General features: G+C 45.8%; 1 long non-coding RNA gene across 8 annotated transcripts in view; it reads right to left on the reverse strand.

Annotated features, from left to right (window-relative positions):
• LOC138446182 (uncharacterized) overlaps positions 1–24,815 on the reverse strand; it is a 304,831-nt gene that overhangs the window by 61,605 nt on the left and 218,411 nt on the right. Inside the window, exon 5 of one of the 8 annotated variants that reach the window (XR_011259216.1) lies at positions 7,572–7,635. The exons of 6 other annotated variants lie outside the window; for them this stretch is intronic. This is a non-coding gene — a long non-coding RNA (uncharacterized lncRNA). Of the gene's footprint in view, positions 1–7,571; positions 7,636–20,874; positions 21,475–24,815 lie in introns of those variants that run through there. One more of the 8 variants, XR_011259213.1, reaches the window with a different exon arrangement.

Below are 24,815 nucleotides of genomic sequence, written 5' to 3' on the forward strand. Positions count from 1 at the left end.
CATATGAGATGTAGGTTCAGTCCCTGGGTCAGGAAGGTCCTCTGCACAGGGCGTGGCAACCCACTCCAGTATCCTTGCCTGGAGAATCCCACAGACAGACGAGTCTGGCAGGCTACAGGCCATGGGTTGCAAAGAGTCGGACATGACTGAACGACTTAGTATGCACCGGGTAATCACTACCACCATTTGAAAAAAAGAGGAAAGCGAGGTGCAGAGTGTGCGGATCACAAGGCCAGAAAATGGGCTCTCTGCTTTCACTCTGCTCACAGCCATCAGTCTCCTGCCGGAGTGGAGGGGCCTCCACCGGAAGGACGGGTTTTGTCGAAACACTGATGGTGCGGTAAAGAGGGAACAGGGGTGATTTGAGAAGCTCTCTGTTTCCCTCGGCAGCTGTTTTTCCATTCTCACCTGGGCCCTGCATCGACCCTGTTGATCGCAGAGGCACCATTGCACCATCAGCTTCGAAAGTGCACAGTTCCCCTGGTTTTCGAAGCTTCCCACATTCTTTGTGAAGTTCTAAACCCCAGGGCTTCTCTCTCTCTCCCCAAGATGGGAGGGTCTCAGCCACAGCTCTGGGGCAACAGAGGGGCCAAGGCTCAGGACCAGGAGTCAGCCACACCTCACCATCTTCACCCTTGTCCTCTCTTTGGGGTTAGGAGTGTCTGTTGTCCTGACCTTCTGGAAGAAAAAGGAAGAAAAAGATCTGCTGAGTATGAAATGGTAGCAAAACAAGGGCACAGCCCACATTGCTCAGCTGGCACAATGGGCAGGAATCCTTTCAAGTAAAGACCGCAGAGTGCTTGGTAAATGCCACGCAATCTAGAAAGATCCCCATCACCACATCACAAAATCAAGGTCCTGAGAGGTTTCTAACTATGGGTCTTAACTCTCAAGAGGAAAGACAGCATATAACACAGATCTTTGACGATCTCTCTCCCAAATTGGCAAATACATGACTTACTATGTTATAAAAATAGCTAGCTAGTTACAATGTTTCAGGCAACTGATACACTAGCTGATTTAATATCCACAGCCACCCAACTTGGTAAGTATCATTGTTGCCACTTTACAGATGGGAATATTGAGGCTAAGGGAGGCTAACTACAGTGCCCTAGGTCATTCTAATTGTAACAATGGGAGAGTGAATCAGAAACCTAGGCACTTTGTGCCCTGGACAGAGTGGATCCCTCCTGCTCCTTGCCAACATCCTATCCATGGGTACCATGTAGTCAGTTGTATCTAGTGGGTCATCCCTTTTTACCTTGACTCATCTCCTGTGTGGTTCCCTAAGCCTGGACTTGGTGTGGGACACAAGACCAATCCCTAATGAATCTGCTAGCAGAATCTGCTAGTTTCTTTTTACACAGAAATGAAAGTAACACCATCTTAAATAGGAGAGCAGGAAGGTACAGAAAAGTCAACTCTGCCCAGGCCGGAATAATGCGGTAGAATTACGGCGTCAAAGGAAAAACTAAGTGTCTTAGAGAGGGCATTGAGAATATATGCTAACTGCTTGTTTTCAGTTGGTAACTGCCCACACACCTGCCATCAGGGGAAAATGAAATCTGTGGTCACCTACAGACAGGGTGCCCTTGACATTCAGAGCAGGAGCCACAAAGATTTGCTATTAAGAGTCTGATAGCATTGGAGAAGGAAATGGCAACCCACTCCAGTATTCTTGCCTGGAGAATCCTAGGGACGGTGGAGCCCGGTGGGCTGCCGTCTATGGGGTGGCACAGAGTCAGACACGACTGAAGCGACGCAGCAGCAGCAGCAGCAGCAGCAGCAGTATATATTTGAGGCTTTGCAGGTCATACGTTTCTCTCACAACCACTCAGCTCCATCCCTAAGGTGGAAAAGTAGCCCCAGACAATATATAAACAAATGGGCAAAGCTGTGTTCCAATAAAACTTTATAAACAATATCAAGCAATGAACCGTTCTTGGTGTGTGGGCCATAGTTTACTGATTCCTGGCTTAGAACAGACACAATGATAAGACTATTCAATGAGAATTGGTAGTATGGTAGGCACTCCACATATTTTATAGGTGCACTTCAAAAATATTGTGGGTTCAGTGCCAGACCATCACAAAACAGCAAATATCACAATAAAGTGAGTCACAGGAAGTTTTTCTTTTCCCAGTGCACGTAAAAGTTGCATTTGCACTCTGCCGTAGTGTATTAACTGTTCAATAGCAGTATGTTTTAAAAAAACAAAGCACAGGACTTCCCCGGTAGCCCAATGGATAACAATCCACCTGCTAATGCAGGGGACCATGTTGAATTCCTGGTCCAGGAAGATTCCACCTGCCTCGGAACAGCTAAGTCAGTGAAATGCAGCTGCTGAAGCCTGTGCACCATGAGTCTGTGCTCGGCAACTGGAGAAGCCGCCGCAATGAGAAGCCCTCGCACCCCAACAAAGAGCAGCCCTGCCCTCTGTAACTAGAGAAAGCTCGCCCAGTGATGAAGATCCAGTGCAGCCAACAATAAAGAAATGAGACTAGATTTAAAAACGTAGGTGACTTGATTAAAACATGCTTTACTGCTGTGGATGATGAGAGTTGTACAAAAATGTGACTGTATTTAGTACTCTGAACTGCACAGTTGAATATGGTTAAAATAGCATGCTTTATGTTATGTGACTTTTACCACAATTTAAAAAAAAAAAAAAGAAACTGTATTGCTAAAAAATTGCCAAACCTGAAAATGCAAAGTTGCCACAAATCTTCAATTTGTAAAAAATGCAGTATCTGCAAACCATAATAAAACCACGTATGCTGGTATCTCCTTCCACTAATAGGCATTTGCTGTGTGCTTGCCACAGGCCAGGCACTGTTCTAGGCACAGGACTTTAGTGTGGTAAAAGACAAAACCCAGCTCCCCACGTTTACATAAGAGGGAACCCTGTCTCCACCCCTCCCCAGGAGAAAGCATCACCCTTCACTTTTCAGATGCAGAAAAGAGGTTCAGAGAGGAAACATCCCAGAGCCCATGAGGAGCAGAGCTAAGATGCCAGGCTAAACCCCACATCTCAGTTCTTGGTACCTCTTCATTACATCTTTCATGTTAGAATCAAGGCCCTCGACTCACCCTCCATGCCAGCCCAGGGTCTCACTCTTCCAAGCTGTCACCCTGCACTGAGCTAAACTGCAGTTGCAGCAAACTTGAGTGCAGTGTAAGCCTCCGTTTCAAAGCCTAAGGCAAGAAAGGACGCAGTGGAAACCACCGACCTCTAAGAAATCCAGAGCCGCAGCCTCATCTATGCCTGGGATGCAGACATTCCCACCCCACCAGCCTCTCCCACAGGGTTCCACAGACCTCGGCCTCGGGGAGGGCCCGGAGCAGGGGGAGGCGGTAAGAAACACAGCCCTGCTGTCTGAAGGCCTCTGTGCTGGGCCCTGTGCCCCAGCGGGCAGGCCATCCTCTTCTGGTTTTGTGTGGCTTAGATCTCCAAATAAAAGCGCTCTCTGTGGAAGGGAATTAAGACAGCAAGGGAAAGAGAGTGGAAGAAGGGACTTTTCTTGAGCTTCCACTTGATGCTCGTTCTTTAAGAGACATTCCATCCCCAGACAAGGGGCTGGGTGCACACCGCTGCTCTCATTTCATAGGCCAGGGATTGGTAGACATTTTTTGGGAAGGGCCAGGTAGTAAGTATTTTTGATGTTGTGAGCTGTGCAGCCTCTCTCACAGCTACTCAACTGGGCCATTATCGTGTGAAAGCTCTTCACACATGGTCTGGTACTGTGTGGACAGTACATACATGAAGAAGCATGGCTATCTATCAATAAAACTTTATTTATAGACACCAAAGTCTGAATTTCCTCTAATTTCCACGTGTTATGAAATAGTCTTCTTTTGATTTTTTTAACTCAAAAGATGTAAAGATGTTTACATTTCCATTTAACTTAATTTCCTTTTAAAATGTACATTCAGAGACATAACATTTTAAAGGTAAAAATCATTTAAAATGCAACGCCCATTCTTAGTTTGTGGGCTTCATACAAAAGTGTAATGGGTTGGATGTCGTCCAGAGGTCACAGTTTGCTGACCTCTGTCCTAGATGATGTCACTGCTATGCAGGAATGTTTGGCTCCTGCCTTAATCACAGGGTATAAGAGTCTAACCCAGAACCTAAGCTTGCAAGTTGCCATTTTTGTTCAGTCTCTAAGTTGTGTCCGACTCTTTTGCGACCCTATGGACTGTAGCCTGCCAGGCTGCCCTGTCCATGGGATTTCCCAAACAAGAATACTGGAGTGGGTTGCCATTTCCTTCTCCAGGGCATCTTCCTGTCCCAGGGATGGAACCCAAGTCTCCTGCCTGGCAGATGATTCTTTACCACTGAGTCACCAGGGAAGCCCTAAGTTTGCAGATTACTGGTGCAGAATTCCTAGGGTTTTAGCAAAAGCTTATCTGTCTTTGACAATTGCAGGTAAAACAGTGAAGGCTTTCACTTGTTCATTCATTCATTGATCCTTTAAAATGTGCAGATCCAAGAGGTGGAAAGTATTCATGTCAAGAGCCCCTTTTAAGCCTTAAAACAATCCTTAAGACAGTTGGTTATTTACCACGTTTATCTCCATTTTCCAGATGAGAGCACGGAGGTATAGAGAGAAGCTGTGTTCTTTCCATTTTCTCGGCTGCTTAGTCATTGTGGGGGTGAGATGTTTTCCTTAAGGTGCTAAAGCATAACCGAAATACGCAAAATCAGAAGAACAAAAAAGAGAGAGAGATTTGAAAGTTTAAAAATACATATACTGTTCCAGCTGGAGCCAATGGGAAAAGCTCAGTGGAGGATGGATTTGGACTAAGTGGCATTTCAACCATCAGATACGGAGTGCCCTGGGCAAAAAGGAGCAGAAAGAGCAAGGTCCCAGAGAGGGGATGGAAGTTTGTATGGAGAGCAAGGGATAGGCTGTGCAAAAGTTACCAAAGACCCTGGGGAGGCGGGCCATGTTGGCCAGAGGAAAACCTGAGACTCCTGCCTGGGGGAGCAGATGAGCTTCAGGGAACTAGAAATTCCTGGGGGCCAAGTGCCTTAGCTTAGGAGTGTGACTGGTTTCAGAAGGTGCTAAAAGAGGGTCTTAAAAGGGGGTAGGGGAGAAAATTTCACACAGGAGAGGGGCTGACCACCAGCTGGACATTCTCAGCCAGAGAGTTTGCAGCCCCCATGGTGCTGGGAGGGTTTGCTGAGCCCAACTTCCTACCTTAACAGGTGAAGGGGTGAAAATGGAGGTAGATGGTTCTTCCAGGTTTAAGCTCAGGCACCTGGTGCACAGAGAGGAGCAGAACTCTGTCCAATCCTTGACCCTGGGAAGGCCCAGCTTCTTCACCCCCTTTTATATCCTGATACTCACACCAGGGCGGCCATCAGCAGTCCTGCCTGAGGTTGTGAGACTGAGTCCCTGAGGTCACAAAGTCTTGACTGAAGATACATCCCAAGTTTTCCCTATGACTGTGAATAATGATCGCATTTGGAGATCAAACCAGTCAATCCTAAAGGAAATCAACCCTGAATATTCACCAGAAAGACTGATGCTGAAGCTCCAGTACTTTGGCCACCTGATACAAAGAGCCGACTCACTGGAAAAGACCCTGATGCTGGGAAAGATTGAATGCAACAGGAGAAGGGGGCTACAGAGGATGAGATGGCCGGATGGCATCACCGACTCAACATACATGAGTTTGAGCAAACTTTGGAGATAGTTAAGGACAGGGAAGCCTGGTGTGCTGCCATTCATGGGATCGCAAAGAATCACACAAGAGTGACTGAGCAACGAATAACAACTAATGGTTAGCATTGAGTGCTGGCGGTGTGTTTTCACAGGCTATCCTATTTAAGTATTTAATCTTTATAACTTGATGAGAAGTTATTACATATACATTATATTTATGTAATATTACACGATATGCCACCAAAAAATCTCAAGTGTAAGCAGTCGCTCTGTGCCGTGCTGAGTCCACAGCTAGGATTAGACCCAGGCTGTTGGGTGCTACAACCTTTGTCCTTCAGAACCTTTTCACATCTTTACGACACTCCTCTAGTGTACGAGACACACCCCAGTGACATTCGGTAGAAGAGAAAAAGAGATGATGGAAGAGTCTGCGTCTGGGGGACACTGGAGTCCCTGTTGTCTCCCCGGAGGAGGAGAAAAAGGCCACGTGTGTGCTGTGGAGGAACGGGTGAACGAGCCTGCTGGGTGACACGGGGCTTAGAAGGCGATTCTGAGTAAAGGTCAAGCTTTCCAGAGTGAGAGAGCAGGCTGAAGGCTAGTGGCTCTATCCAAGCGGCACTGGCTTAGCAGGCTGCCAAGGCGAGTGCTGAACTTGGCCTGGCACGTAGAGTTGTATAATCATCTCAGCCCTGCCGGGTCACTCCAGAACACCAGGGCAACCTTCGTACCAGAAAAACAAGCTCACAAACACCTGCCAGTTAGGACAGTCAGAGGAGTAAACAGAGGACTAATCACACACCAGGGGCCCGCTAGCAGCCTCCCTGTCCTGCTGGCCTGATAATAATCACACACCAGCATTTATGGATCACGTGCATGACAGACTTGGGAGGTCTCAGAAGCTGTACATGCACTATCTCTTAAATCATCAAGAGGAGTTCTTGGGACTTCCCTGGCAGTCTAGTGGTTAGGACTCTGTGCCTCTACAGCAGGGGGGCAGGGGTTCAATCCTTGGTCAGGGAATTGAAATCCCATATGCAGCTCAGCATGGCAAAAAATAAATAAATAAGAGTATAAAAAGAAAAGTCCATAAAGAAAGTACTAAAATCATCCCATTTCACAGATGAGGGTCAAGAATTTGCCATGGATCCTTGAGCTGTTCCACAGTGGAGCTGGAATGTGTCCCCAGGGAACCTGATCCCAGGAGGTACACCCATGGCCTCTGTGCTAAAGAGGGGCAGCTGGGCATGGGGTCATGGAAACAAAGATCTCAGATTCTGGGAATGTGTGGAATCTGATCTTAGCTCTACCGCTTCTCGCTGGAGATGGGTGACCTTGGATTAACTATGCTCAGCGTCCATTAATTAATGGATAAAATGCAGATTCCTAGGCTCTAGGGCAGTGGTGAGAATGAGGGATATAAGCAAAGTGGCTGCCAATAGTTCCTTCCTAACTGGCATCTGGTTCTCATGAGGCATACAGCCTCTACCACCTACCAGAGTACAGCATAGGTCTTCTCTGAACCTCAGGCTTCTCTTCAGCTCCCATCAGGAATCACCCCCCCCCAAAAAATAAAATAAAGTAAATAATAAAGAGTCACTCCACTCTCCTGGGCTACACTCTCTTTTTAGTGAACGCCCAGCTAGAGTTGCATCAGGTGACCCCAAAGGCTACCCCAAAAACATGTTCTCTGATCACCCAACCCCAGGTCTTCCTCCGTCCCAGCACAGTGAGCCTTTAACCCCACCCATTCATCCTCTTGACAGTTCATTACCCTCCCTCCATTCAGGGAACAACCAAGGAAACGTAAAAGGTAGAAAATTCAGCTGAGGCAATCTGGCTTATTTCTAGAAGTTAAGACACTCAGTCTGGAGTGCAAAGAAATAGAAACCTTGAACTCACCAAAGGCAGGTGAAGACAGTCTTCTGTAAGCCTTCCCTGATAGCTCAGTCAGTAAAGAATTTACCTGCAATGCAAGAAACCCCGGTTCAATTCCCGGGTCAGGAAGATCCACTAGAGAAGGGATAGTCCACCCACTCCAGTATTCTTGGACATCCCTGGTGGCTCTGCCTGGAATGCAGGAGACCGGGGTTTGATCCCTGATTTGGGAAGAGCCCCTGGAGAAGGGAACAGCTACCCACTGTAGTATTCCCCAAAACTATTTGAAAGCAAAACCTCCCATCCTGCCTGCCTCAGAGGTAATCAGTTCCATAAGCATAGAATTACCAACCTGGGGAGACACTATGTTTCCCTATCAACCAAGAATCTTTCCACCCTTTCCTAAATGCTGGGCTCCCTCTCCCAGGGAGGTACAGGGAGGTCCATGCATAGAACTGTGTTTCAACATAATTGCTTTCTTTTGTAATCCTGAGTGTTCTATAATATGCATTTTAATATGCATTTTGAAAGCATTATTCTGAAAAGTCAAAAGGGTCCTGCTGTTGCTGCTGCTAAGTCACTTCAGCCGTGTCTGACTCTGTGCAACCCCATAGACGGCAGCCCACCAGGTTCCCCCGTCCCTGGGATTCTCCAGGCAAGAACACTGGAGTGGGTTGCCATTTCCTTCTTCAATGCATGAAAGTGAAAAGTGAAAAGTGAAAATGAAATCGCTCAGTCATGTCCGACTCTTAGCGACCCCATGGACTGCAGCCTACCAGGCTCCTCCATCCATGGGATTTTCCAGGCAAGAGTACTGGAGTGGGATGCCATTGTCTTCTCCCAAAAGGGTCCAAGGCACAAAAAAAAAAATTCCAAAACTCTCTGAACCTGGAAGGACCAGAACTTAGGAAAGCATGAGTCCCTTGCGCTTCAAGAAATACTTCCCTGAAGGTTTCTAATAGGTTTCCACATAGCAGTATGTTGCCCCACCTTTCAGCTTCCTGATGGAAACCCTCCTGCTTTCCTGTGGATGTGCATAACCAAGAGGAGAGACAAACAAAGCAAGAATGACTCTATTCCAATATGTACAGCCTTTTCCCATGATGCCCCTTGCCCTGCTAGGCATCACTGCACGACAACTAGGAAGAGCAAGTCTCTGATAAGTGTTTGCTGAATGCGCAAGAGAGCAGGCAGAAGAGCGAGCTCTCCTCGAGTCCATGGGGATATTTCCCTTCCCTCCAGCAAATCCCTAAGATGTTTTCTCTTGGCCTCAGAGGTCTGTTTAGAATCGTGGCCTTTTCTTCTCATTTGGGCTATGTGGATGACAAGTTGGCATAAGGTCTGCCTCCTGGGGTCAGGGGCTGGCCGTGTCCTCTCACCCACACGGACAGTCAGTCCCTCATTCCTCTCCCCTGAGCAGCACGCAGTGTGATGACATTTGTCCATCAGTCAGCCAACCGGGCCTTGCACAAGAGCAGAGAACACAGGATGTTCCCTGCCATCCAGGGAACACCCCCCCAAACCTGGAGGGTATGCCTTCCAGTGCACAGGCAACATTCCTTAAGGCCAACCATATGATGAGCCACAAAATAAGTTTCGATACATTTCAAAGGGCTAAAATCATACAGAAAATCTCTGAGGACAATGGGGAAAAAATAAAAGTTAGCAAGAGTAGATATGAAGAAAATCCCCAATTGTTTAGGAGAACTCTCTTAGTGCTGGACCCAGAGTAGGTCCTCAAGCATTTCCGCCCCAGTGTCTTTCTCCATCATGGCTATGATCCTTCTGTGGCTGCTACAGTGAAGATCGACTGCCAGCCAAGGACACAGCTGCACCCCATCACGACACTCGCTGCCCCATCTGTGCAGTGAGCTGGGGCACTGTGCTTATTTGGGGCCCCCTCTGAGCCCCTTGACTTTCACCAGGTCCACAATGAGACAGGATACCTCTATGCTGCCAAAATGGGGTCCCTCCCCACTCTCCTCTCTTAAGGACCCCAAGCTTCTCATGGGGCTACCCAAGTGTGAGGCAAGAGCTTGACTTGGCAATGGCTTTTACTCCATTTACTCAGAATGTTCTCTGCCAAATAGAATCTAATTCATTTTGTTGAGGGAGTTTAATTAACATTTATTGAGGAAGTATGCATGTCAAGAGACATATGCAGGAAGAAGTATGCAGGTCTGAGAAATCTGTATGCAGGTCAAGAAGCAACAGTTAGAATTGGACATGGGACAACAGACTGGTCCCAAATCAGGAAAGGAGTACATCAAGGCTGTATATTGTCACCCTGCTTATTTAATTTATATGCAGAGTATGTCATGAGAAACTCTGGGCTGGATGAAGTACAAGCTGGAATAAAGATTGCCAGGAGAAATATCAATAACCTCAGATACACAGATGATACAAGTCTTATGGCAAAGAGTGAAGAACTAAAGAGCCTCTTGATAAAAGTGAAAGAGGAGAGTGAAAAAGTTGGCTTAAAACTCAACATTCAGAAAACTAAGATCATGGCATCTGGTCCCATCATTCACAGCAAATAGATGGGGAACAGTGTAAGCAGTGACAGACTTTATTTTGGGGGTTCCAAAATCACTGTAGATGGTGACTGCAGCCATGAAATTAAAAGATGCTTGCTCCTTGGAAGAAAAGTTATGACCAACCTAGACAGCATATTAAAAAGCTGAGACATTACTTTGACAACAAAAGTCCATCTAGTCAAAGCTACGGTTTTTCCAGTGGTCATGTATGGATGTGAGAGTTGCACTGCAAAGAAGGCTGAGCGCAGAAGAATTGATCCTTTTGAACTGTGATGTTGGAGAAGACTCTTGAGAGTCCCTTGGACTGCAAGGAGATCCACCCAGTCCATCCTAAAGGAGATCAGTCCTGAATATTCATTAGAAAGACTGATGCTGAAGCTGAAACTCCCTTCGGCCACCTGATGCAAAGAGCTGACTCATTTGAAAAGACCTTCATGCTGGGAAAGATTGAGGGCAGGAGGAGAAGGGGACGACAGAGGATGAGATGGTTGGATGGCATCACCGACTGGATGGACATGAGTTTGAGTAAGCTCCAGGAACTGGTGATGAACAGGGAGGCCTGGCGTGCTATAGTCCATGGGGTTTCAAAGAGTTGGTCATGACCGAGCGACTGAACTGAACTGAACTGCTGAGGATGGTACATGATAAAACCTCCTCAGAATTCATTCCATGGAAGATTTCCAGTGGAATTCCATTGAGAGAGAGTTTAAAAAGATAAGAATAAAGTTCTGTCTTATTCTAGCTGTGAGGCTGTGAGCAAATGACTTCACCCCAGTTTCCTCATCTGTAAAATGGGGCTGGTGGTAAAAGCACCTGCTAGGCTGGTTGTGAGAACTAAGTGAGTGGATCCATAAAGATACTTTCCAAGTTTCTCTATATAATAACAAGCAATAACAACCCCTAACCATGCGACCTAACGAAACACAGTTCATTTTCAGGACAGTCCTGAAAAGTGGATACTCAGGCTATTCCCATTTCAAAGATTTAGCAACACTAAAGCCCAGGAAGGCTAAGAAACATGCCCAAAGACACACATCATAAATCACAGAGGTAGGATTCAAATTCAGGCTAATCCCAGAGCCTCAAGAAACTTCCAGTCTAGTAGAAGCCGCCGACACCAGGAGGGCTGCCAAGTTTGTCCCAGGGACAATGAACTCGGATCCAAGGGCAGCCAGAAATCTCCCTGTGGGAACAAGGGTTCAGTTGCGCTGTTAGAGCTGGGCCTTGAAAGATGCTTTGATTTTCATAGGAAGAGGAGGAGACAAGAAAAGCCTCATAGGTGGAAAACTCACATTGGCAAAGGCAAGGTAGGTGTTAAAATGAATTCCCTGTTTAGGTAAGGCTGTAAAGACAGCTGTGCCCACAGACCTGGGCTTCCTGGAGTCTCCTTTGAATTCATTTCCATGTCTCTGCAAACATTCTGACCAGCACAACACTGTGGGTAAGAGCACAGGCTCTGTGTCTGATGGACTAAGTGGACATAATGGAGCTATATGACGCTGAGCAAGAGACTCAACCTCTCTTGTCCTGAAGGAGGCTCACCTTTCAAATGAGGGCCAACACATTAACTCTGGGCAGTTGTACTGACTCCCTCTCGGTGCCTGCTAGCACTCTGAGGCTTCTTTGCATTTCTGCTCTGGTGGACATGGCTTGAGTCTCCTCTGTCTTTCTGCTCAGACCCCTTCTGCTCCTTGGCTGACATCTCTTAAGAACTAGCTACAACAAGTCCTAAAAAATAAGAGACTCCCAAATCAAAGAGAAATGGGGCTTGGTCTATTACCATTACCAGAGAAGAGTTTCCACTGAAAAGAACTTGCCTACTCACAGCCAGATTTGGGGATCTGACTTCATCCCTCTTGCAAAATACACTTCTGCTAAACAAATGTGATGCAATGTTACCTGAATTGTAACCATCTGACAGCTGCCCAAGGAAGGCACTTTCTGCCTGGACCGCAGGTTGTCTCCGTTAATCTTTGTTTATAGTGTATAGAATGGCATGGCTACTTAGAGACTTTCATACCAAGGTGCATTTGCTTTAAGATCTCCTCTTGGTCCTCAAAACCTCAAATTTGGCTGGGTGGTGAACAATCTGTGTCCAGGCTTAACTAGGTGTTTATGTTATTCACTCTTTAAATCAAAGACCCTAGTATATACATCTTTTCAAATTTCAACATCTCCAAAAATGGTATGTGTCCTACAGTCAATGGCACTTAGAAGTCTATTTGGGCTTCCCTGGTGGTTGCGTGGCAAAAAAATCCACCTGCCAATGCAGTAGACGCAGATTCAGTCCCTGGGTTGGGTAGATCCCCTGGAGAAGGAAATGGTAACCCACTCCAGAGTTCTTGCCTGGGAAATCCCATGGACAGAGGAGCCTGGTGGGCTACAGTCCACAGGGTCACAAAGAGTCAGACACAACTGAGCATGCACACACATCTCTTCTGGCACACAAATTAATCATGAGTTGGATAACTAATAGCATCTTAGGTTTGAGGCAACAAAGTATGTGCTGGGAACCATGCGAGGTTTTAAACAAACCTTGCTTTTCCTCTAAGCAACCACCACATAAACATATTGTCACTCCTCACTTACATATGAGATCTGATGCCCAGAATATTTAGGAAAGTCTTACGACTGCTTTGTACGAGGGAGAAAGAGCGTGGACTTCTAGTTCCTACTGCTGAGTGCAAATGACTGCAAAACTTGGCCTGTAAAACAACAATCACTTTACGTTACTCATGCCTTTTTGATGGGGAACCTGGGAAGGGCTAGGCTGGATGGTTCTCATGCCCTTGTAGTAAGATATCAGGCTGTGGTCATTTGAAAGTACAGATGGTCTAAACATCCAAAATGACAGCTTGCATGGCTATCAGCCAACCCTGGGGTGCTGGCTGGGAGCTCAGCTGAGACCACAGACCAGAGCACCGCCGTGCAGCTTCCTCAGCAAGGCAGTCTCTGTGACTAGACTGAGTGTCTAAGGAAGCCTGAAGACGCCGCATGGCCATCGCCGCTTAAACAATCACCGAGACTCAAGAAAGTGATATAAATCCCATCTTTCAATGGGGAGAATGTCAAGGAATGGGGTTGTTTTGTTTTTAAATCATCACAGATGAGAACCCTGGTCTGAGTGATGCAAAGACACCATGTGTGGGACTGTTTCTGGCACCCAGGTTCAAAGGAAGAAGTAAATGTGATGTAGATGACTTTAAAACAAATGCAGGAGGACGCTTTCAGTCACCTATATGTTCACTTTCAAAGCATTCTCCTTGGATTTTTTAAAACACTGGTCCAGTTGTCGCTTTTGTTGTTCAGAATGTGTCCTGAGTTTTCTGGAAGTAGAATCAGGGCCAACTTAGCAGGATCACAAGAGATATCAGGCTTAAAACTTTGTCAGACACCGTTTATCGCTAACCAGACACACATTATGTCATCTAACTTAGTATTTACTGAGCATCAGTTACACAATGTTCTGGGTTCTGTGGACACCTGAATGGACAAAACAACGCCTCTTTCCTTTCAAGGCTGATATTCTGATGGTGATGTAAAAAGTCACCAAGGGACTTCCCCAGTGGTCCAGTGGTTAAGATTTTGTGCTTCCATTTCAGGGGTGCTGGGTTCGATCCCTCTTCATGGAATTAAGATTTCGCATGCCACTTGGTGTGGCAAAAAATAAGTAGTTAATTAAAAATAAATAAATAAAAAGTCACCAAATCTGTAATATTATCAGTGAGTCCTAAGAATTATGGTTAATAACAGAAAATGAGAAGTGAAGGAAGGTAAGTTCCAGGGGATGGTCAAAGAAGGCCTCTGTGAGAGTTGACATCTGAGCAGACACCTGCATGAAATGAGGAAATGAGCTGGGCAGGAAATACAAGGAACAGAGTCCCAGAGGAGGGAACCATAACGTGCAAAGGCCCGGAGGCCAACCTGCACTCAGGTATATTTGGCCCGTGGCAAGAAGGCCAGTGAGGAGAGTAAGGTCAGGAATGGGGAAAGTGGCAGAGGGGGTGCTGTGAGTCATACTAAGAACCTCGGATTTCATTCTAAATGAGATGGGATTTCATTGGAAAGTTTGAGCAGATGAGTGCCACGATTTGGTTTACCCTTTTATTATTTTTTTTCCCTGCATGCCTGTGCCATGTGGGATCTTAGTTCCTCCAGGGAACTAGGGATAGAAACCATGGCTGCTGGAAGGTGAAGTCTTAACCATTGGACCACCAGGGAAATCTGTTTTACCCTTCTAAAAGATTCCCCCTGACTGCTGAGGGAAAAGGCGGGTAGGTAGGGTAGAAACAGAAAGGCCAGGTAGGACACAGGCTTCTGCAGGAATCCAAGCGGAAGGTAGTGGTGGCTTGGTCTGGACTGTCATCGGTAGAAAGTAGAGGCCTGGGATGAGTATGTAGTCTGAAGGCAGATTCCACAGGATTTGATAATGGACACACCTCCCGATTGATTCTTAACCCTCACGAACAAGGTAGGTTTCCAAAAGCACTTAGTCATTGCCCAAATTCAAATCTGATCTCTACGGAGGGTCACTATGTGAGTCGTAGAAAGTGGGAAAGATCCAGGTGAAACCTGCCCCCTTCCATCTGGCCAGGGGGCTCGTCCCTCCTGGCACAGAAGGGCCTGGACCACTGGCATCACCCCTCCCTCCACATCCTCACCCTCCCAAGCACTGGCACGAAAGATGCGAGGAGATGCAAAAGAATAAGCCACAGGCTGGAAAGACCCTTTCAAAAACAAGTTCAAAAATGTCTAGAGTCTTCTAAAAGGGCCGCCAAGGGAGACCCACACCCATTTGCATGGGTGAGTCTGGGTATTTCGGTCTTCCACTTCATGACACGACTTGGTAGTCACAGCCCCTCCTTTTTTACAAGTCAGTGTTCTCTGAGGAACATTTTCTGTCAAAAAGAAACCATTACTATTGCTGGTTTGATAGTAAATTTAGGGGCATTTTCATGCTCCTTGAGTTTCAGTGGCAACATGGTCAATATTCTGCTTAAATACCACTAGAGGTCTGATGGTCAGATCAAGACTTTGATAATGGCTAATTTTTCTCTCAGTTTTTCTTGACAAACGTGTATAGCCACTTACTATGTGTCAGGCAATGTTCTAACCATTTTATAAAACATTTAGTCATTTAATGCTCCTAATAACAGTACAAGGCACGCACCGGTATTGTCCTTCATACAAAACTCAACACACTGTTAGTGAGGATTTTATAGACAAGAACAGCAACTCACAGAGAAGCTGGGGGACTTGCTGGGTCATGCAGCTTGTTAGTGGCAGAGCTTAGATCAAGACTCAGAAACTCTGGCTCTGGTATTTGGGTTTTTGAGCACCACATGAAACTCCCTAACCCTGTGCTCTGGTGGAAGTCTATACATCCATTAGAAATGTTTTCAGCTGCAAATAAAAGACAACTATGCTTAGAGTGACGTGTGTGTGTGTGTGTGTGTGTGTGTGTGTGTGCGTGCGCACGTGTGCTTAGTTGCTCAGTTATGTCTAACTCTTTGCAACCCCCTTGACTGTAGCTTGCCAGGCTCCTCTGTTCCTGTGATTCTGCAGGCAAGAGTACTGGGATGGGTAGCCATTCCTTTCTCCAGGGGATCTTCTTGACCCAGGGATTGAACCCAGGTCTCCTGCATTGCAGGAGGATTCTTCACTGTCTGAGCCCTTAGAGTGGCATAAACCAGTAAGAATCATTTTAATAAGTCTGAAGGTAGTCTGCTGTCTTAGCCTGGTGGAACTATTTAACAAGGCAATAAAAGATCCAGACTCTTTCTTTTCTGCTCCCCCGTTTCTGCCTGTTGGCTTGTCACCTCATGGTTGCAAGATGGCTGCTGCACCTCCAGGTATTATGTCCAAGATCCACTCAGAAAAAAAGACAAGAATGACCCCTCCTAGTGGTGGTGGGGTGTGTGGTTCATCTCCCTAGTATGCTTCCCCTAACAAAACTAGATAACATACCTGCCATTACCATATATATCTGGTTTAAACCAATCTTGATTCATCTCATGAAGCTGGGATTGGGGCTTTTCTTTCTTGAGATCTGGGGCCTCCTTCTGAGGAGACCTGAGCATATAAAGTTTCTGTGCAGTGCAGAGGCAATGGTTACTGAGGAGAAAGCAGAAAGCATTTGCCACAGGTAATTATTAATATTTGCATTTTACAGATGGAGATTCATTGCAGTTAGAAATCACAAGGTCAAGGGCACATGGCTGGCAAAATGATTAGCCCCAGAATACTAATCCAGGTCCATTTGACTCTACATCTCATGTTCTTAAGTTGCAGCTGAGTGGACTCAAGACTGAATGGACAATCTTCTTCAATCTTCTTACCTCTAAATTGTTGTTTGTTAGGGAACTCCCCAGTGGCTCAGCAGAAAGAATCCACCTGCAATGCAGGAGTTTCAGGAGATGTGGGTTTGATCCTTGGGTTGGGAAGATCTCCCGGAGGAGGGCATGGCAACCCACTGTAGTGGTTTATTAATCACATTTCAATAGTTCAGTTCAGTTTGGTCACTTAGTCTGACTCTTTGTGACCCCATGGGCTACAGCATTTCAATAAATTGTCACTAATTTAATTGTGCCTAACCAGACAGTAGCTGTGACGCTGAAATGAAATAATACATGTAAACAGCCTGAAAACACTTGAGCAATCAAGAATTCCTGACTTCTTTGATTGTTGCCGCTGGTGTTGCTGCCTTTGCTTGCTATGAGACTTTGTAGCCACCAAGTACTCTATCCCCTTGAACACATCACTTCAGGCCTCTCTGGGAGACATGTCAGTGGGTGGGATTGAAAGTGAGGAGAGGGTGTTTATTACAACAGTAAGTATGGATGTCTGAGTCCTGAAGCTTGATTTGCTTGAATTTAGTGACCCAGAGGGGCTTCCCAGGTGGTAAAGAACCTGCCTGCCAATGCAGGAGATTTTAGGGATGCAAGTTTGATCCCTGGGTCAAGAAGATCCCCTGGAGGAGGGCATGGCAACCCACTCCAGTACTCTTGTCTGCAGAATCCCATGGACAGAAGAACCTGGTGGGCTACAGTCCATAGTGTTGCAAAGAGTTGGACATGACTGAAGCAACTTATCACACAAAATGATCCAGAGTCTGGTCACTCAAAATGTTGGTCCAAAAATTGACAAAGCATGAGTTAACTCTTAGCATAGTTTCTGCTGTGAGTAAAATGATGTTTGGCCAGAAGCACTTTGCTTTCCTTTTTTGGATCTCCATGTTCTTATTTGTGCAGTGAGATGGTTTTTTGATGTGTAAGGAACATTAATTGAACACCTATTGCATGCAATATGCCATGGAGGCTTTGGAGGTGACACCAGAGGCAGATTTTGCTCTCAGGAAGCTAAGAGGTTTAAAGACCTTCAAAACTCTTTTCAGTAATAAATCCTGATAATATTAATCAGAAGGTGAAACTAATAACTTCCAACCCAGAGGTTATTTTGACGATTAACCATGTTAGTGGTATTATAACTAAAATTGCTTAATAAATGTTCAAAATATAAAGCTTTGACAACTTCTTACAAAGCAAAAATAGTCTTACCATGTGATCCAGCAATCTTGCTTCATGAGATTTACCCAAATGAGTTAAAAATTTATGTCCACTCAAAAACTTGCACATGAATGTTTATACTAGCTTCATTTAAAATTGCCCAAACTCGGAAACAACAAAGATGTCCTTCAGTAGGTGAACTGATAATTAAACTACGCTACAGCCAGACAATAGGAATTATTCCATACTGAAAAAAAAAAAAGAGCTATCAAGCCATGAAAAGACACGAAGGAGTTTTAAACACATATTACTAAGTGAAGGAAGTCAAAAGAGGCTGCATGCCATATAATTCTAACTACGTGATGTTCTGGATAAAGCAAAACTACGAAGAAACTAAAAGATCAGTGGTAGCCATGGGTTTGGGAGGATAGGGAGAGAGATTAATAAGTGAGGTACAGGGCCTTTTTAGAGGAGTGAAAATATTCTATGTGAAACTGTAATGGCGGATACATAAAATTATGCATTTGTCAAAAACTCAGAACTATGCAATATAAAGAGTGAACCCTATATGTAAGCCGTAGTCTTTAGACCATCATCATATATCAATATTGGTTCATAAATTACAACGAGTGTGCCACACTAATACAACATGTTAAGAATATGCGGAATTGCCGGGGGACTAGTAAATGGGAGCTCTCTGTAGATTCCTGTAAACCTAAAATTTCTTTCTAACAGTCTATTTTTTTTTAATATAGATAAAGATAGATTTTGACAACATTTGTATCTTTTGATTCAGCAATTTAACTTCTGAGAGTCTCTTGAAATGTAGGGCATAGCAGAAGGGAAACTTCACTCACAGAAGGGAAAATGGAAGCAATCTGTAGTTACCACTAACCACGGGGACGAAAGCAAATTAGAAAGTCGTAGCAGAAAAGATTCTGAAATAACATGAACAATGCTTGCATAAAAGGGCAAGTGGGAAAAAAAAAAAAAAAGAATGCTCCTAAAGATAACCACTACGGAAAAACTTGGCGTAAAACACCACCGACGGCTCCTAGTACATTGATAATGATAATTGCTACTGTGCTACCAAAGGTCATGATGGTACAGTTAGCTTTTTTAGTCTTTGCCCAATTTCATATGAGATTATTTTCTTTAACAAAAAGGTCTATAAATCTTCTAACTAGGAAAAGATATGACAAAAACAGGTGGCAATGCCAGACACCTAGTAACAATAGCACCATCTCCACCTCCACTGCCATTTCTTAGGAGTTTACTGTCTCTGGAAGCCGCTGTTCTTGGTACTCTGATATACTGTAACTCATCTGGATAACTCACTGAAAGTCACAGAGCTGCATGGGCAGGTTGTGTACATGGAACCAAATCAATTGCCATCTGAAGCTCAGGCTTAGTCAAAAGATGCTATTGAGAACAAGAATCAGTAGTTACCCTAGGCATACAAAGATGGGAAACAGAAATTCAGAGACCAAGAGAGGCGGTGAAGAATTTACTCACTCACCCACCTCAGCAAGCCTTTATTTACTGGGGATGTACTTATGAATAAAATGAAACCTCTGACCTTTGAGAACTCCTAAACTAGTCTCCCCAGAATCCTATATTCTGGGGAGTAGAAAAATAGGTTATCTGGGCAAAAAAAAAAGTGGGACAAGGAGGCATAAACTGGAACTCTTCTAGCAGTCCTGGGCATGTGGTCACCTTGAGTTTCCCCCTCTGTCCAACGCATTGCAGATCCTGGAAGGCAGGAAGAATCCCCACAAACCACAAGATAATAACTGCCCCCCACAACACCCCCATGCGACTTCACCGAAGCTGAATTTCAGGGTCAGGAAATTCATTTCTGGTTCTACCTCCCACCCAGGCCCCACACAACATCAAGCATTTCAGATCGAGGATATGTGAATCATATGTCAGGCTGACTCATGTCTTCAAGTTTCCAGGCTGTGAATTTACAACACTATCGATAGGTTAAAGGAGGATCAAATTAGGGAGAGACACTATAACTTGCTCTGAGTTTCTCTGCAACAAAGTAGATTCACTCCTATTTCATCAAAACAGGGTGGCGGGGTGTGGAGGCAGTTCAGGAATACGGCGTGGCGGGCAGCTGTTGAAAAATTTGCAGTGTGCTTTGGTAAATGGAAATAATCCATTATTCTTTCCTTCTTCTTCTTTTTAAACTGGTTTTAAGTTATGTACCAAGTTAATGATGTTCTTTCCATTCATTGTGCTCTTCCTTTTATTTTGGTTCACGTGGAAAATGTTTATGGTAGGCTGTTGGAAGCTTGGTGACAAATTCAGAGTCTATAAAGTCCATGCTCTTCCATTTAAGAAAGGGAAAAGGGAAGGAAGGTAGTGAGGGTTGAGCACCTGAGTGAAGCCTTCTCAGAGAAAACCCAGCAGGGCAGGAAGCAAAGGTATACAGGTGAAGTCACCGAGCCCAGGGGCTTTCAGGGAAGAGCTTCAGACTGGCCTCTCTCCCACACAGACCTGCTCAATCAGGGAGCGCTTAGCCCAAGGGGTGTTCAGAAACAGAAGCTCACAGAAGGGGTGCAAAACCATGCTGGAAACAGGAAAACCAACCCCCAGAGACCTTGTGGGCTCAGCTCCCACGCAGCTTTCACACCCATTCACCCGACCTTTCACCTGCAGAAGCCCCGTTCTCTCCAGACCGACATGTAATGCCAGCACAAGAGGCCAGACCTCTGGCCCCACGTGAGAAACCTTACTGGGACCCCCAGGGAAGCGTGCCCGAGGGTGATTCAGCCCCTGTGACTGCTGTGGCATCTCCAAGTAGGGGAATATACACTATCAACCTATCCTCGGGGGTCAGGGGGGAAACTCTACCGATGAATCATGGCAGCTCAGAAGCTTCTCGGGGCCTCCCTGGGAACCCACTGAGAGTCGGTGTGTGTCACCAGAGGCCTGGGCAGCTGCACAATTTTCATGTGAAATGAGACCACTGCATGAGTTTTGGTGGTCTCTTAGGATGTCTCATCAGTTCGCGAGATGATCTATCCGCAGGTGATAGGGCTCAGAAATGTCAGGTGAAACATTCACAAGTCGGTGTGATTTTCAACTTTTTGTCAAGTGGATACCTGGTTAACTTGGACGCATCTATCAACAGATGGAAACTCGGAGAAGGTGGGGGATTTGCCCAAGGACACACAGCTGTAACTTAGACAAACCTGGAGGTGGGACTCAGGGGTCCATGGTCCCCTTCCCCAACACTACCCTGCCTTGTTTAGAGTGAAAAGACCACACAAAGCAAAGGAAACAAATACATACATTTTAATGGGAAAATAAAGTAACAAGAAAGAAGAGTAAGACCCAAAGGCGATACATTCCTGGACAATCATAAACTGTGACATTTAAGAGCTCTGGGACAAACCTCTACTTTAAAATTTTATAATATCTTTAAATTAAAATATAATGAAATATATTTAGTTAATTAAAACAGACATTTGAATATAGTTTTAAATATCTCCTTTCCTACTTTGACACAAAACAGCATGTAAGCTAATATGTTCTTTATGTCAATCTGGTGGCACTATCTAAACCCTGTTGTTCAGACTTTGAGAGCTGAAGGACACTCACTGAGCCCATTATACAGACGAGAAAAGTAAGGTACAGCGAGAGGAAATGACCTGCCCATGGAAACTCAAGCAGCTCCAGGCAGAGGTGACACCGGCTCTAACATCACCCCCTATCCAGTCCTGTGGGACTCTGGGAGCCAAATGCACTTGCCCAGCTTCTACGGACACAGATGGTCAGTTTCCTCTGGCAGTCCTTAGCATCTCACGTGATTCCGTCCAAAGGTCCGGCATAATCTCGGAGGCAGGTGGCTGATTCTCTTGAAATGTATTGTAGCTACCAAGAGACAGGAGTGAACATGGTTAGTCTGTCAATATGTACAGGAGAAGGGACCCTGAACAGCAATGAGCATGAAAGCAGATAATGAGTGTACTCTCTTAGTCCAAATAAAAGGTATTATATCCACACAAATGTAATAAAACTACAGAGCAAGTGCCAAGAATAAGGCAGCTGACATGGACAGCACTCCCTGATACATGGCTGTGTAGGAGAAAGCAAGCTGAGGAAAATATCTGTTTATCAAAAACAGTACTCTGTGTGTGTGTGTGTGTGTGCCTGTGTGTGCATGCATGTGTAAATGTACTGGAAAGCTCTGCAAGGATGTGTGCCAAACTGATAACCTAAGCAGAAAGGACGCAGAAACAAGAATTGGGGGGCTGTGATCAAGAAAAAACATTAGCCTTATCTGGACAGCCTTTTCTTCCCAAGCTAAAACACATTCAGTTACTATTTATGTAATAAGTGATTGATTTGGGAAAAAAACAAAAGAGAGAGAGAGAGAAATGGAAATAGAATAGTATTCATTCATCTATCATCTGTTCACGCTTCCCCAGTGGCTCAGCAGTAAAGAATCTGCCTGCCAATGCAGCAGCTGCAGGAGACCTGGGTTCCATCCCTGGGTTGGGAAGATCCCCTGGAGGAGGGCATGGCATCTCCAGTATTCTTGCTTGGAGAATCCCATGGCTAGAGGAGCCTGGCAGGCTACAGTCCATAGCGTCAAAGAGTCAGAAGCAACTGAAGCGAATCAGCACATCATCTGTTCACTCAGTTCCCTGAACAGCAACTCTGCGCCCGGAACAGAGCAAAATGGAAAGCACAGCCCCCTGCCCACGAGGCGCTTCTGCTGTAACGGGTGAAGGAGGAGGTCTGCCTGCTTGGTTTACATGTTCAGGGATGTTCTATGTGCTCTGGTGAAGGAAGGAGACAGAGCAGAGTGGGAAAATAAAGTGATTTCCATGTTTCAAGGCAGATCCAGCGGCTGAAGCGAAGGCCTCAAGTGAATTTTGCCAAGACCTGCCATCTTAAAGCTAAACAATCAGGACAATACGTTGCAAATGGACCAAGTTTTGGTAATTTTAAAGGAATCTCAGCTGTCTTTTTCACTTTTTGGCCACACCCCATGGGATGTGGGATCTTAGTCCCTAACCAGGGACCAAACCTTCATCCGCTGCCCTGGAAGGCAGAGTCTTAATCATTGGATCACTGGGGGAGTCCCTCAAATGAATTCACAAAGGACTAAGACAGTACCAAGGATAGTTTGCAGTTACCCCTAATTTAACCTTCATGGAGGAAGATGGCTTGGAAGCCTTTTACAGGCACTGAGTCTTTGGCTGCCTTTATCAGTACATATGGTTTACTCTGCTCAGCTAGAGCATCGCTTCACGTTCCCATTCGCCAGAATTGCTGTTTTTATTTGAAACTCCAAAAATAACTCATGAGAAGCCTGCTGTGTGAGAGGAAGATGGTCGCACATAGCTCCAGGGAGGAAAAGAGAAAGCATTTGATCTGAATCACCTAAGAGCTGAAATTGAGTGCAAATATCTCCTGTAGCAACTGCTATATAACTAGTCATCCTTATCCTTTCAAAACCAAGGTGGTTCAACAAGGAAATTTAATTGGAAAGAAAATTTCCAGACCAACTATTCTGTCAAAACCACACTAAAGGAGGATAGTTCAGCAGTGACCATGGGCTCCCCAAGTGGTTCAGATGATAAAGAATCCACCTGCCAGTGCAGGAGACAGGGGTTCCATCCCTGGGTCGGGAAGATCCCCTGGAGAAGGAGATGGCAATTCACTCCAGTATTTCTGCCTGGAGAATCCCATGGACTGAGCTTGGTGGGCTACAGTCCACGGGGTCGCAGAGTCAGACACAGCTGAGCAAGTAAGCACGCATGCACAGCAATGACCACACGGCCAGTAAAAGCTCTCAGGTGTTTCGGAAGAGAGGACGAAAGGGAAGGTGTGCTCTCTGACGTGAGTTAAATGCGGTAATATTCTAGGTTCCTTTCTCCAGTTTCATGTGTCTTCTAGCCACCAGGCAAAAGGATTCACTTCTCTCTGGGTCAGTGTTACTGTGGGGACCACCCACCATGTGAAGTGTCTGCTAGTCTCCTGGAGAGAAGAAGCCAGAATCAAAATCTCGGAGATAAAGAAGGGGAGAGAAAAGAATCTGACACTCACTATCCGAACCTGTTCATTAACTGCAGACTGTCCCATTCTAGGGGGACCACATTCATCTATGGGCTCATGGGGGACTGCAGTGACTGGGAATGACCTTCACCCTTGAACTTTTGTCTTTGCCACGTACTAGCTGTGTGACCTCTGCCAAGTTGTTTAACATCTCTAAGGAGCAGTTTTCTCATCTAAAAAGTCTGAAAAAAGAAAAAAAGGATTATGCTGGTGCACCTCACTGGATGGTGAGGAAGACAGACTGTTGTCAATGTACATTAAACTGCTGACGGGCGATGGAGCCGGAATCCATGTGTAAGTGACCTAGCACTCCATAGATGGGGAGTGTGTGTCGAGGAGAAAGGCAAGAAGGAGCATCGGGTGTTTCCTTGCTACTCAGAATGGGTCAGCCATGGTCCAGTAGCATCACCATCACCTGGGAGTTCATCACTGGTACAGAATTATCAGCTCCACTTGGCTTCAGTGACACGGCATCTGCATTTAACAAGGGCTCCTAGAAGTTTATGTGTGCTCACATTCGAGAAACAAGGGCCTCAGCCACCTCTCAGGTGTGTGGTTCTGCGCTCGGTGACCTGAGTCAAGACAAAGTGCCCTTTAAGGGGGAGAAGTGGGTTCCCCAGAGGACCACCTGTGGCGGGAACCATTTCTGGATCCTGTCCTGGATTGCCATCCAGGCTTCCTGCTTCCTGTCTGCAGGGGGGAAACCGGGGCAGATCCCAGGCCCTACTGAAACCAAGGCATTCTCCATCAGCCTGGCTGGGCCACTCTGGGGTCCAGAGCCGTGTCATCACAAATGTCCCTGAGTCACCACACACGCCTGGAAATAGGCCTTGAGCGTGGAAAAGAAGATGAAAACAGCTGCTAACAAGCAGTGGAGTGGAGCAAGCAAGGAGTGGAGGCCTTGGGAGGGCGGAGTGAACCACAGATCACGGGGCCTCTGCTATAAGACACGGCCGCATCCAGTCAAGAAAGAAGTCCGACACACACTCGGATCCTGCTTGTGTGTGCACAGACCATCTCCAGAATGACAGACGAGAATCTTCTGAGAGGGGCTGCCTCCCGGGAGGAAGATTTGTTACCTGGAGAAGTGGAACCTGCAGTGAACACTTTACTTTCGCGGCATGTCTTTCTGGACCATCTCAGTTTTC

The sequence above is a fragment of the Ovis canadensis genome, chromosome 9, assembly GCF_042477335.2.
Source record: "Ovis canadensis isolate MfBH-ARS-UI-01 breed Bighorn chromosome 9, ARS-UI_OviCan_v2, whole genome shotgun sequence".
Taxonomy (NCBI): domain Eukaryota; kingdom Metazoa; phylum Chordata; class Mammalia; order Artiodactyla; family Bovidae; genus Ovis; species Ovis canadensis.